We start from the raw sequence: 13,627 nt of genomic DNA on the forward strand, positions 1-13,627 counted from the left end.
CTTTCGCATTAAAGTGAGCACACTGTAGACGCTCACATGCAAGAATAAAATGAGCATCAATAGCACTACGCAATGCATAGCATTCCGACAATAACATCCGACAAGATGAAAATGATAGCAGTGTTTGCAAGTGTTATGCCACGTGATCATTTACAGCACTCAAAAAGAGTCCAGGCATGAAAGGTTCACAATCGCTGGCGGTAGTTCAGTTCATTCTGGTTTGGTTCCGGAAGGAAGGAAAAACAATATGCATCAGTTCTAGTCGGAAACATCACAATTATTTTGTCATGTTTCCATTCCATTCGGTCATTCTGGTCCTGCCGAACTGCATGTAATTGGTAAAAATCATTTTCTTTGTTTTGTTAGCCAGGATGGTGGCTCATTGGTTACGGCGCTCGACTACTGAGCTGGAGTTCCTGGGTTCGAACCCGCCCGCGTCGGCAGCGTTTCGATGGAGGCAAAACGCAGAAGGCGCCCGTGTGCTGTGTGATGGACCGGTTTCTTAAATTGGCCCTGGGTCCACACTGGGCACGAGGAGATTGATACACAGACTCCAAGAATGATTTTAGAATATGATTTAATTAATGGGTCTGGCTTGATGCCGCTTACGGGAAATGCAGTAGGGCTCGTCCACGTCGGGGCTCAGTCAGCTTGTCGTGGCACGGGCTCGACGAATGGCTGGATGTCTTCTGCGGCCGGGCTTGGGACTCTTTGCGGCTGTGCAGCTCTCGTTCTCGGCCAGGCGTTGGAGGAGCTGCTGGCGTGGAAACGTGCTGTCGGAGGTCGAACGTGGGCGAAGGCTAGACCCCGGGCTCCCTGGTCGATGCGCGGCCCCGGTCTTCTGCCTTCCTCCGTCTCGTCCGCTCGTTCGACTCGTCCCTCTCTGCCCGTTCCTCCCGTCGGCTCCCCCTTTTTAAGCATTTTTCTTCTTTCTTTCTGCAGCCTCCACCTTCGCCGTAGCCGCTGGCTGCTTCACGCCGCCCCCGCGGCGCCGCCCGCTCGCCGCTTCCTTTTGTTCCCTCCGCGCAGATCTCCCTCCTCGTGCAAGCGTCGAGCCCCCCTTCGTGGCGACGCGACGCCAGTCTGCCGCTTCCCGGGAAAGTCGCTGACCGGGTCCACTCCGCGCAGCTCTCCCCTGGAATCTCCGTGACAGGCTTAATCCCCACCGTAGGAGTCGTCGACGGCCATCCTATGCGCCATGTGGCCTTGCCCCTCCGTGGAGACACGCCGCCAGGATGGCGCGGTATGCCGCCTCCCGGGAGTCACTGACCGTGTTTGTGCGGCCACTGGTGTACGCGCACGAATCGTCACATCCGCTCCTTCTTAAAAAGAATGTTCATCGAACATTAGGAGTTCACCGCACACTCACACACACACACGGGCGCGCACGCTGTTCAGGACTGCACGAAAATCACGCCCTCCTTCCCAACGAGCATCGAGCCAGACCGAAGTTTAAGAACAATTCCTTCACGTAGATACCACTCGAGTGCACACAATGAAATAATAATTAACAGTACAAGATTTCAAACAAGAAAACAAACAAAACGAAACTAAAAGAATCGCACTTGTTCCGTACCTAACAAAACAAAAGGGAATACAGACTTAGTGAGGCAACCCCTTGTCTACTACTCTGCCACGTAGGTAGCACCTGGCTGCTGGAATGAGAGAGGGAGCAGGAACCGGTTCAGCTGACCTAGCTTGTTCGGCTGCTGTCCGTGGAATCAGGCTGCCAGATTGGGCTGCCTCCTCCTCAAGGAGGGCGCTTCCGAGCTGCGACTTCATGAAGTGTTCCAGTTCATCACAGGGACTGAACTTTTTGTGCTGGCTGCTCTGACCGCTTTTCTGCAATGCAGGGTGGTTTACAATGGCGGACTCCGTGCGAAGATCGTCCTCCCCCTCCTGTCCCCTTGAGGCAGCCGTTTCAGGAAGAGGCGAGCATGCTGGTGCTTCCTTTAACCTGTTAGCGTGAACTACAGCTGTCGATGCCCCTGCGATATGCCGAATCCGAAAATTAACCGGCGATAGCTGCTCTACTACGCAGTAAGGTCCTTTCCATTTGGGCGTCAACCTACGGGCGAGTCCTGCCTTGACCTGCACGCACTCAAGATATACGCTGTCTCCCACCTTGAAAGGAACCGCCCTAGCCCTAGAGTCGAACCGCCTTTTCCTCTTGTCGGCTGCATCCCGTAATGTTTCGACTGTTACGTCATGGGCCACTTGCAATGGAGACGTCAGCGGAGTTTTTCTTTCCAGGCAAGAACGGCAGTTAGCGCAGTACTCTTTAACGTCGGAACGCATGCCCTGCCAGTAATAGTAACGCTCCAACCTTCGTTGCGTCTTCATTACTCCCAGATGGCCCGCGTACGGGGCATCGTGAAAAACTCTCAAGATGTGCGTCACCATTGACCGTGGCACCACCACTCTTTCCCATACTTGGCCAGCCTGCCCTCCTGACCGCGTGGGCCGGGTGCGCTTCCGTAGTGTCCCCTCGTTGTCAACAAAGTAACAGTTGTCGGGGTCTCGGGCGATCCCCCCCGAAACAGCATGAAATATTTTCTCTAGCGCCTTGTCGCTCGGTGCGGAGGTCGTCTGTATCTATAGCTGGAAGAAGCTCATTCACGGTGCGCACCAAATTAGCTCCACCTAATGCGTCCGCGTTTGTGTGCGCCCTGCCTGGCTTGTGTTCTATCTCAGACCGAGGCGGCACTACCGTTTCTCTCTTTGCCCTAACACTAACACTTGCATGTGTTGGCGAGCGTTGTTCCGCGCTCTGTTCCCCACAGTCTACTCGTGCAACGTACTCAGCCTCTCGGTTTGCTAATGGGACCAAAGTTCCGCGACAGGAAAGGCAGTTTTGGCTCAGTATGACATCGATGCCATGTTGCCGCAACAGGTCCTGACCTACGAGGCCCGATATGTCATCCGGCAGCGACACCGCGTCTGAACAAATGTAGCTTGGATGGTCAAAGCTACTGTTCCCAATTGTGAAGCGCAAAAGGTACAATCCTCCTGTGCCGAGATCAGTTCCAGTAATCCCCACGAAGCGCACTTTCTGAGATTCTCGGGCCTCTTGCACCTGCCTGTCTCCCCTCCTTGTCAGTAAATCGAAAAACTTTTCCTTGAGGAGCGTTATCCGGGAGCCAGTGTCAACCAAAAGTTTGCAAGTGACCCCGTTTACCACGAATTTGGCAATCGGACAGGACTCTCCAAAAACGCTTACAATAGCACAACTACCGTCACCTCCCTCAACCGGCTCGGCTGCGGGGGACTCTACGAGTTTCTTTGGAGCGGTGGCTCTTTGTTCCCTCTCCGTGTCGGTCTGTGCACGCTGCTGCCCATTTGATACACCCGATTCGCGGTTTAGCTCGGGACACAATCTAGTAATGTGACCGTACCTTTTGCAAGCATAACAGCGAACCTGCCTCCGTTCACGGTCCCTAAAATTGCTCCTGCTGTTCGCCTGTACGCTTTCAGCAAGGAGCGCCTCCAGCCGATCTAGCCTATCAGTCAACTGAATAACGCCCACGTCAGCGCTTGCGCTTTTTAGCTCCGTTACGAGCCGCACCCGTTCCTCACTAGAGACCAGCAGCTCATTACGCTCCTCTTCTACGGCTGCCTCTATCGCTCCCTCAAGAGTCGATGGTGCTCTAGACAAGACAAACCTGCGCACTGGATCCCTCAGGCCAATGAGGAACTGTGACTTCATTTGCTCCAGCAGCAGCTCTTTAGCGTACTTTTGCCTCACACTATCAGGTCCCGGTTCTCGCGTTAGGGTTTCATTCCCCAGGAAGCGAAGGCGGGAGGCAAACGCGCGTGCGTCTTCCTTTGGCCCCTGTCGAGCGTCGAGGAACCGCCTGAGTTTTACGCTGGAAGGTTCCCTGTCGAAATATTTGAACGCCAGGGTTTTGAATTCAGTCAGCGTGCCAGCCTTCCTGACTTCCTCATCTCTCCAGGCAAAGTTATGTGCTGCTCCAGACATGCGACATTTTGCCATTCCCAGCTGCTGTGCATCATTTAAACCGCCCATTTTGCACACCTGCTCTAACATGTCAAAATATTCAACAATAGACGGCCCCTGACCGTCGCCAGTGAATTTCTCCACCATGCTTGACAAAGCAAATACGCTTGCCCCAAAGGGCTGTGCACTCGAGTGGGCCGCATCCATTTTAGACCGAATAGTCAGTGCCTCAAGCTCCTCTCGCTGGGGGTGCAATCCAGCTTTTGCCCAATGATTTAAGTGTGGACCCCACTTCTGACACCAATGTGATGGACCGGTTTCTTAAATTGGCCCTGGGTCCACACTGGGCACGAGGAGATTGATACACAGACTCCAAGAATGATTTTAGAATATGATTTAATTAATGGGTCTGGCTTGATGCCGCTTACGGGAAATGCAGTAGGGCTCGTCCACGTCGGGGCTCAGTCAGCTTGTCGTGGCACGGGCTCGACGAATGGCTGGATGTCTTCTGCGGCCGGGCTGGGGACTCTTTGCGGCTGTGCAGCTCTCGTTCTCGGCCAGGCGTTGGAGGAGCTGCTGGCGTGGAAACGTGCTGTCGGAGGTCGAACGTGGGCGAAGGCTAGACCCCGGGCTCCCTGGTCGATGCGCGGCCCCGGTCTTCTGCCTTCCTCCGTCTCGTCCGCTCGTTCGACTCGTCCCTCTCTGCCCGTTCCTCCCGTCGGCTCCCCCTTTTTAAGCATTTTTCTTCTTTCTTTCTGCAGCCTCCACCTTCGCCGTAGCCGCTGGCTGCTTCACGCCGCCCCCGCGGCGCCGCCCGCTCGCCGCTTCCTTTTGTTCCCTCCGCGCAGATCTCCCTCCTCGTGCAAGCGTCGAGCCCCCCTTCGTGGCGACGCGACGCCAGTCTGCCGCTTCCCGGGAAAGTCGCTGACCGGGTCCACTCCTCGCAGCTCTCCCCTGGAATCTCCGTGACAGGCTTAATCCCCACCGTAGGAGTCGTCGACGGCCATCCTATGCGCCATGTGGCCTTGCCCCTCCGTGGAGACACGCCGCCAGGATGGCGCGGTATGCCGCCTCCCGGGAGTCACTGACCGTGTTTGTGCGGCCACTGGTGTACGCGCACGAATCGTCACAGCTGTGCGATGTCAATGCACGTTAAAGATTCCCAGGTGGTCGAAATTATTCCGGAGTCCTCCACTACGGCACCTCTTTTTTTCCTAGCATCTTCTTCCCTTCCCTTACGGCGCGGTTTGGGTATCCACCAAGATATAAGAAAATTAGTGCGCTGTTACCTTCCTCAAACACCGATTTTCAATTTTTCTTTTCTTAATTATGTTGTATTTCTACTCGATGCAATTTTGGTCGTGTTTCAAGTGTTGGAATGCCATTTACTTCCTTAAGATTGGTAATCAATAAGTGCCTGCCATAAGCCACCACATCGACGTATTCCAGTAAGGGTCTTATTAGTGACCTGTGTGCCGTGAACTTTGTCTCAGGCGTCTTGTACCACCTGGGGTTCTTTAACGTGCACTGACATCGCACAGTACACGGGGCTCTAGAATTGTGCCTCCATCGAATATCTACCACCGCGGCCTGGATCGAACTCGTGTCTTTGAGGTGAGGAGCCCAGCGCTATATCTACACAGCCACCTCGGTGCCTCACTGACTGTTTTAAATAGCACATTGTTTATTTTGTAAGTGTAGACTAGCGGATTCTTCTTACGCATTACGGACATGTGCGCGCAATTAGAGGTATTTAGGGTCATGCGCCACACTGGTCACGAATTTTCAAATGATGCCAAAAAATCATTCAGGACGAGTTTGTCTGCCAGGTATGCTATGCATTCGTCTGCGAAAAAAATGACAACAGCCTGGTGAATTAGACTGCAAGTCATTTCAGCAAATGAGAAAAAGAAGCGGACCGAGTACTGAATTCTGAGGAACCCCATATATAACTGATGCTAGAATTGAAGGAATGTTAGCTACTAGTACATATTGACGACGTTGTGAAAGATATGCTTCAATCAAGTTGGAAATTTGTTTCTTCTTTACAATACAACGAAACTGATAATAAATTACTCTGAGATAAAGGCTCAAAAGCTTTTTAGAAGTCAAGCAAACCCGTGTCAATTTCATCCCCTTTATCTAGAAGTTCAATCGGTTCATTTGTCGTGTGAGAAGGCTGAGTTACTGTCGACAGACCACGAAGAAACCGATGTTGAGCACTTGAAAACAAGTCATCATCTTCGAGAAACGAAGATAAGTGCTTGAAAACGATATGTTCCATGACTTTGCTCCACGGGAATAGTAAGGAGACCGATCTATACTTTGCTGCACTAAGTTTGTAGCCTGATTTAATGATAAGTACAATTTTAGTTGTTTTTCAATCTGTCGGAATTTTGTGACCCTCGCAAACTATCGTTAAATATAACATGAAGATACTTCGCACACCATTCTGCATATCAGTAGAGGAACATGTTTGGTAAGTCATCGGGACCCGTAGCCTTCTTACTGTTTACGTAAAGTAGTGCCAAAAATACACCTTCTTCACTGATAATAAGATATGGTATCACAAATCCAGTGTCTTCAAGTACAGTGACATGATGACTACAACGAAGATCTACGGAAGAAAAGTAGTCATTGAACGCAGTAGCTATTCAATAATTGTCAGTTTCAACCAAGTCATTAATAATTAATTTCTTTACAGGATCCTTTTACGAAGTTAACTGCCTCCAAATTTTGCTTGGGTCAGTTTAAAGAAAACTGTTAATGCGGACATTAAACTGACAATGTAACCTTTGCGTAGCTCACTACGGAGGACTTGAAGCTTGCTTTTAATATTTTCCCTGCCTCAGCGTGCCAGACATTCAACGCGGCGCCTCAAATGTAGGATGTCACACGTGTTCCATAGGTTCTGCTTTGTGTGTGTTTTTTTTGGTACGTATCTCTTGCATTCGTGTATGATGCTCTTGAAAAATAGTTACAATTTATTAACACTCGTTTAGCCAGCTGCATGTTTGCGCATAACGCTATAAAACTTCTGTTTCAAAAAATCTAAAACGCTTACATGATTGCCATTTTTAAACTTGAAAGATGTTTTTGTAGGTTTTCGTATCGGTGAGCGCATCAAGTGGCTGGTGACAAAAAAAACAGTTTAGGGATCCGATATGGTGTCTATTACGTAGCAAACTTCATCAAATTTTTTTCAGAAATTAAAACCAGATGAAGTAGAGCTCTGGTGTTAGAAGTCGTGCGTGTGAGTGTGGCTACAACGTGTTTTAATTAATAGAGAATGCAATTTCTAGCATCGATTCCGAAGGGCGACAGGATGACGACACTTGGAGTGCGTTCCAGTTGATTTCGGGAAGATTAAAATTCCCACGTAGGAAATATGAGTTTGACGCTTGCAGTGCAGCAACATGAAATCGTGAAGCGATTCTAGCTCCCAGAGACCAGCACTTGGTGGCCTATAGACTACACGTATCTGGATACTACGAGTGCATACATGAACAAGTATCCAAACCATTTCATCATTTGTGGTATGAGATATCAGTGTGTACGTGATGCCTTTCTTCAGTACAATTGCGACGTCGCCTCCTCTTGAATCCCGGTCGCGGCGAATTATTTCATGCGAGTTGGTCGTCGAAGGCAACCGTGACATTGTAGTTGTGCTTCCTGAGCCATTCATTCAAACATCAAAGTGCTTACATGATTGCCATTTTTCATCTGGTTTTAATTTCTGAAAAAACTGATGAACTAGGCTACGTAATAGACACCATATCGAATCACTAAACTGTTTTTTTTTTGTCACCAGCCACTTGATGCGCTCACCGATACGAAAACCTACAAAAGCATCTTTCAAGTTTAAAAATGGCAATCATGTAAGCACTTTAGATGTTTGAATGAATAGCTCAGGAAGCACAACTACAATGTCACGATTGCCTCTGACACCCAACTCGCATGAAATAATTCGCCGCGACCAGGATTCAAGAGAAGGCGACGTCGCAGTTGTACTAAAGAAAGGCATCACGTACACAGTGATATCTCATACCACAAATGATGAAATGGTTTGGATACTTGTTTAAGTATGCACTCGCAGTATCCTTATTCGTGCAGTTTTTAGTCGTGCAGTCTTTAGGGCCGCCAAATGCAGATATCTCGGAGCTAGAATCACTTCACGATTTCATGTTGCTGCACTCCAAGCCTTACACCCATATTATCCTGCGTGGGAATTTTAATCTTCCTGAAATCAGCTGTAACGCACTGCAAGTGTCGTCGTCCTATCGCCAGTCGAAATTTGTGCTAGAAAATTGCATTCTCCATTAATTTAAAGGACGTTGTAGCCACACTCACACGCACGACTCCCAGCACCGGCGCTCTACTTCATCTGGCTTTAATTTCTGAAAAAATTGATGAACGAGGTTACGTAATAGACACCATATCGGATCACTAAACTGTTTTTTTTTTTGTCACCAGCCACTTGATGCGCTCACCGATACGAAAACCTACAAAAGCATATTTCAAGTTTAAAAATGGCAATCATGTAAGCACTTCAGATGTTTGAATGAATAGCTCAGGAAGCACAACTACAATGTCACGGTTGCCTTTGACGACCAACTCGCATACATTGCCGTGACTACCAACAGTGAAAGGAACAAGGGCCTGCCTTTGGGCAGACCACATTTCTGCGCAGGTGTGCAGAAAATATCACATTGGAACTTGTACTGGCTGGGGAAATCGCAAAGCTTAAAGCAAACTTCATCAGCACGGCTTAAGTACTGCTGTATGCCCTGGAACGGAGCGCGGACCTCGTCAAGCCAAGTATGGCTTTTTGTCTGCGTGTCCTCAGTACTCATAATACTGAAATAAACTTCAACTTCAACTTAGGTGACAACGATAATTTCTCGGTCATACCGACACAGTAACGGTTGTTCCAAGGCTGTCCTTTCACGTGTTGAATAGTTCACTGAGCAGTGATGTTTTTGTTTAATTTGTGAAGTTGCTTCGTGTAACACGTTCTTGATTGCTGCTATAATGGAGGAGCCCGACATATCGCCTATATGTTTGTGGGTTTTTTTCCTGCGCGGATATATATACCGTATAGCATAAATACAGGCGAATTGCATGGAAATAAGTAAGTGGAAATGAGTGTTTTCTATTAGTCTACGCATCTTTCTTGCGCGCCAGGAACCATTTGGTATGTGCAACCAACTAGCCAACTAGTAAGTCCTGAGCAAACTCATCATTAGTGCAACTTCAAATGGGGACAATACTGTCTATTTGCTTTTTTTGCGAGAAGCCCATCTTGCGTAGTCATTACCGTGTACGGTCAAGGGCGTCCGCAGAATTTTTTGCAGGGGGGGGGGGGGGGCCCATTGGTGTTGGCGCCGGAGGGGGGGGGGGGTATATTCGTAGCAAAAAGGCACTATTTGCGGAGTGAATTTATTTATTTATATATATATATATAAAAAATAAGTAAAATACACACATGAAAGAAAAATTACAAACAGCAAATTAAGACGCGATCTGTGCGCACGACGCGACCTCAGCGCCGCGGCGGCGCAGCGGCGGTGGCTACGCAACCTCCCCCCCCCCCCCCCCCCCCCGGTGCCGAAGTCTCCCTCTAAACGCTACTGAAATCGGCGGCCGGACGGCGCGGCGTTGTGTGCCGCTACCGCTGCTCATGCCGGTGATACTAATCAATCGCGGGTGCGGTCAGCGTCGTGGTTATATGCTCCCCCGCTTCCTTGTGGTACGTTGCCCTGTCCAAGTGTTCCCGCATAGATCTGACGACGGTACCGTAATGATATGTGACCCGGAGCGAGCAGCATCCGCAAACCGACTCCAGCGCCAGACGGTCTCCTATGCGCGACGTTGCTTTGCTTCCCACATTTTTTCGCTCGCCATCCGCGATAGATTTGGATGAGAGATTTGCTCCTTCCTGCTTTGTAAGAGATGTCACTTAAGATAATTTCACCGCAAAATGTCACGCGTACGTCGGCTTGCATGGTTATCTATCTGCGGCTATCTGCATGGCTCTCTGCGGTAGATCTACTAGTCACCCAATATTCCGTTGCAAACATATTCGGCCGCAGTACCGGCGGACTTAAAAAAGCCGGATACATGCAAATTGAGTTTGGGCCCACCGGGCACGGGAGTTTTGGTTACAATATTATGCCACACACTGCACTTTTACTCAATGCTTTTTTACTCAATGGACCGCCGCCGCGGTGGCTCAGTGGCTATGGTGCTCGGCTGCTGGCCCGAAAGACGCGGGTTCGATCCCGGCCGCGGCGGCTGAATTTCTTTGGAGGAGAAATTCGAGGCCCGTGTACTGTGCGATGTCAGTGCACGTTAAAGGCGTCTCTCATAGCCTTAGGCGCTTTGGGACGCTAAACCCCATAAACCAACCATAAACCTTCCTTTACTCAATGGAAAGAAATAATTCGTTCCTTCTGATAAATTGCCGGAAAACTAGTTCTACGTAACTTTACCACTGTTTCCTCGCATGCCTGGCTATGCTTTTTCATTGTGAACTACAGTCTAGCCCGTTTATAACGAAGCCACTTATAGCGAAATAGCGGTTATAACGAAGGGATTTCAATTTCCCATTCCCATTTTTGCATTTTCAATACATTTTGGGTCCGGTTTTAACGAAGTAAATAAGAGCGCGTCAGCGGATATAACGAAGAGATTTAATGCGAACCGAAAAATAATCTGCCAATCAACACATTTTTCCGTCCTTGAGGCGATCTTTTCCGCGAAAATATAGCAAAATTCGGCTGACGGCGTCCTTTCGTGGCGTCGTCTGCTCTCCTGCGGAGCGAAAGGTTGCTTCACTGCATCGCATGGCACGCCGGTCTCGTGTTGCGCCGTCCTTGAATGGCGTCACGGCGTAGAGCGGTAGAGCACGCCGCGCAGGGGAAAAATGTAAAAAAGAACAGAGACGATTTTTTTTTTTCGATGACGTCCAGAGAGCGGCCGTTTTGGCCAATCGCGGTTCTCTATTTCTCCCAGGCAGTTGGCGCCACGGCTGGACTGCAGTCTGCAGGAGGTGTGGCAGCGCGCGCTTTGTTTTATGTCGGTGGCGCGGTGCGCAAGGCAGGGAGAAAGCGCGGCAGCATTGTGCATGTTGGAAGCGTGGCTCATTTTTATCGTTATCGCGGATCGTTGTATGCTGTTTATAAGTACAGAGTTATTCGACTTGATCTAGCTGGTGAACGGACAACTGAGCGCAGTGTCGCACTGTTCCAGGTTGGGAGCACGGCGAACGCTACTGAGATCGCGCGTGACGCCATTGTCACTTGTTTTCTGCCCGCATTGACGCCCGCATTGACGCCATCACGGTTTCCTGTCTTGTTCCGCTTCTTTTTCTATTTCGTGACCGCTTCGCCTCAGCGGACCTACTTAGCTGTCCCCTTTCTCGGAACTGACTCCATTTATTTGCAATGTCGAGCCTCGCGAGCCCCAGCACTTCAACGGGGAAGAGAAAGGTGCTGTCTTTGAAGACGAAACGCGCCACGATCCTAGTTGTGCCCCTAAGCCGGTCACCTCCGCAGCGGCCATCGCAGCTGTTGACACGCTATGGATGTACCTCGGAAGTCCGGAGTTCGACCAGATCTTTGGTTCGCAGTTGGATGGTATGGAAGCCGCAATCCTGAAGTCCGCACTCGCGAAACGTGTTCAGGGGACGCTGGACGACTTCTTTCAGCGGCAGTAAATCGGTATGCCGATGTTTGCATTTTTTTTCGTAGTCCGCATATTACGAAATAGCGGATATAGCGAAGTGATTTCCGATTCCCGCCGACTTCGTTATAACCGGGCTAGACTGTACTAGAACTTAATGTGACGTATGTCGTAGACTTTGTTGTTATATGTGATCAGGAGCACCAACCGAAAATCGAGTCCCGCGCGCGGGTCAGCCCGACGATGATTAGGGTCGGGGTTTTACTGTTGTCAGTTCTGATTCGGAGCGATACGGCACGAGCACGGCGTTGTGCGCTGCCACGAATCTCGCTGTCAGCAATTCGGATACCCCCGTAAAAGGACTTCAAATAAAGCGGAATAGAATTGCCACCGCGCATCGCTTTATTCACAGACTGCAACGCCAGCGTGAGCTAGAGTTCCTGTATATGCTCCCGCAGGGAGCATATACATGCTACCTTTGGTAGCATATACAGTAACTCTAGCGTGAGCATGCAGCAGCACCACACGACGCCGCGACGAGCAGTACGTCCGGCTGCCGATTTCAGTAGTCTGAATGCGCCGAAAAGGCACTCTCCACGTCTATATCTGTGAGTCGCGATACATCGCATTTCGTTAGTTTTGTCTGCTAGCGCGGCGGCCGAGCCGACATTCCGACATCGAGCGCGCGCGCCGTCGCGGCTGAGGGCGCTAAGGTCGCGTCGTGCGCATACTTTTCCCGGTTCAAGATCACGACGTCGTGCGCACAGACCGCGTCGCAAATTAAAGCGCGGCTAGGAGAGATACATTGGAGCTTATCAACGAAGAAACCATTAAAACTAATAAAAAAATGCAAAAAGATACTATCACTTCGTGGAGAAGTGTGCTCAGCCTTGCTGCATACGGGTTCTCGACTCACCCGGATTGATGACCAGCACACAGCACAATATGTTCACAAACACGCAACTACAGTCACTCACTCACTCAGTCAGTCTTCCTTGAACAGCAACTGTAGGCGCCTCGGATTTTTCTGGGCGAATTGCGTAATTACACGGGTGATAAATTCATTTCAGTGCTTCATTACACGCTCTCGGTGCACACTCATCATACATATTGATTGGAAAAACGGTTGAACGCGTACGTCGAAAACAAAAGATGACTATATATACAACGAAAACTTATTTACAAGATAAATGCACGCTCGCAGCTTCATACACCTCGCTCCATCTTGCTCGCGCATCCGCACAGCCGAGCAACCGCACACACACTGCTCGCCGCTCGTCGTTTTCTCGTCCGCTGTCTTGGTTGTTCTCAGCTTCGTTGACAACCGGCCACTAAAAACACCGAAGCACAAACACAGAGGCGCGCACACGTGCAAGGGCTTACTTGCCGCAATATCCCCGAATGCGCACTCTGGGGGTGAAAGGAACGCCGCGCGACTTCCGAGGGGAAGGGACACTCGTGACTCGCCACTCCGGTCGGAAAATTTGTTTTTGTGTTTTTATAGGGTTCAGAGCCCCAGCTATGAGGGACGGAGTAGTACAGAGTTCCGGATAATGTCGACCACCTGGGTCGTTTTACCACGCACTGACATCGCACAGTACATGGGCGCTGTTGTGATTTGAGGCCCAGCCAGAGGGGACAGGCGAGCCAGGCAGGCGCCATCGGGCTGCGTTGACCAAAGGCGCTGGTTTTCGGAGAAGACTTAAGGAACGCTGGTGTGGGGCGCCTCTGGAGACTGCGTCGTCGTGAACAAAAGCAGCTAATCCCCTTTGCCGAAGATTCTGAAAGCGGCGCTTCTACCGAACTGCGCTCTCCCGAGGATCGGAGGAGACAGCGAGCGGCGGAGGCGCCGGCTGATCGCCCGCTTGCCACTGAGCACCCCGACAAAGCGGGGGTGGACACGGCTGATTTGTCCTTCCCTTCTGAAGAATTCATCGGTGGCCAGCGTATGAAGGCGAAAACAAGATGCCCTATGCACTGTCTGCC

This window comes from Amblyomma mixtum, chromosome 2 (assembly GCF_055824585.1).
Source record: "Amblyomma mixtum isolate Tamu chromosome 2, ASM5582458v1, whole genome shotgun sequence".
Taxonomy (NCBI): domain Eukaryota; kingdom Metazoa; phylum Arthropoda; class Arachnida; order Ixodida; family Ixodidae; genus Amblyomma; species Amblyomma mixtum.